Source organism: Cajanus cajan, chromosome 4 (assembly GCF_000230855.2).
Source record: "Cajanus cajan strain Asha chromosome 4, NIPB_CcT2T_4, whole genome shotgun sequence".
Classification (NCBI taxonomy): Eukaryota; Viridiplantae; Streptophyta; class Magnoliopsida; order Fabales; family Fabaceae; genus Cajanus; species Cajanus cajan.
Window position 1 is genome coordinate 7,791,113 of NC_138520.1, and position 1,388 is coordinate 7,792,500.

Genomic DNA, 1,388 nt, shown 5'->3' on the forward strand with positions numbered 1-1,388 from the left:
TGACTTGATTCTATCGAACCAACAACACAATCTTTTTAATCCAACTAGATCAACAACTAATTTGGATAAAATTCAGAATATGATTTCTTGGATTTCGTTACTTAAACCTTAGTACCTTAGTCAAGGATTTTGGTTTCTAACCTTGTACCTTAGTTTTGTCACTTTATACACGTATGTCTTGACCTTACCCACATATAGATCAACATTGATCGTTTTATAATCAGTATAGCTTGGCCTGACTCTTATATTGTAGCCACGTATAACTTATATACCTCAACCTAACCTATATACTCAAATCAACTACAGTCTTAGAGGAGACTCAACTATCCACTTAAAGAGTCAACTATTTAATAAAATTTTTCAACAATTGGACTAGTAGAGCACCACAACAATACTCTCACAATGGGATATCTATATGTTTAAAACAACCTCTCCTTTAATCGTAAGCTTATTAATTAACTCAACACAACATCATGCCTTAAGCATCCTCAACACAGCTACTCAACATGGCATAACATACAATTCATATGCTATACTCCAACTATTTAAATAAATTATAAACATTAATGTATAAATACATGACATCATATAACAACATACAACATATATGTTTTCCTACTACTCATACAATGCTCAACGCTTAGCCAAAAACAACAGATTTTAAACAGGCAACCAACACTTAATGTCATTCCTTTCATGTCTAAATGTCATTAAGGCAGATGATGATGGTTTTTGATAACACCCCTCTTGGCAAGCGGACCAAGTTTCGATGTAGTATTTAAGTATCGTCCTCAGGAATTTGAGAATTTAGTAATTCTTACTCTAATATGATCCAATAAAAGACATTGATATGATTGGAAGTGAATTAATGCGAAGTAAAATAAAATAATAATGTAAAATTTATAAGAACAATTATAAGAAGCAAGGATTGGACTCAAGAGTACTTGCTAACTCTTAAATCTTCTTAAAATAAATATGATTTCAATTTCATGACTTCCACGTTCATTTAGTAATTTAACAAGATCCCTCAAAGTTGAATCCTAAAGTGATTAATCTAAAATATGATTCCTCTATGTTTTGAAATTAACACTTTGCATTAAGAACAATGACTTGAACAAGGTGACTAAACAAATCAAGTCTATTCCTAGAGCAAGAGATGTTTAGGTGCAAGATTTAGTTCGGGTTTTTAAAAACGTTTTCCAACCGGATTCAAAAATCAAAAATCATACAATGGGTGATCAAGCCGATATAAGCATTAAGAGAAGAATCAAGCACAAGTAATGAAAATGAAATGCATATATATATATTTAAGAAGGAGAAGAGTTAGTAGTTACATTCAACCAATCCTCAATGATTCAGCCCTTCATGGCCATTTACAAGATCAAAGG

The 1,388-nt window shown here is 31.5% G+C and overlaps 1 long non-coding RNA gene across 2 annotated transcripts in view; it reads right to left on the minus strand.

The window, feature by feature from the left end:
- Positions 1-1,208: 1,208 nt before the first annotated feature.
- LOC145957016 (uncharacterized) overlaps positions 1,209-1,388 on the minus strand; it is a 7,838-nt gene continuing 7,658 nt past the window's right edge. For both annotated transcript variants that reach the window (XR_014433455.1, XR_014433454.1), the window contains one exon: positions 1,209-1,388. This exon is cut by the window's right edge and continues 594 nt beyond it. This is a non-coding gene — a long non-coding RNA (uncharacterized LOC145957016).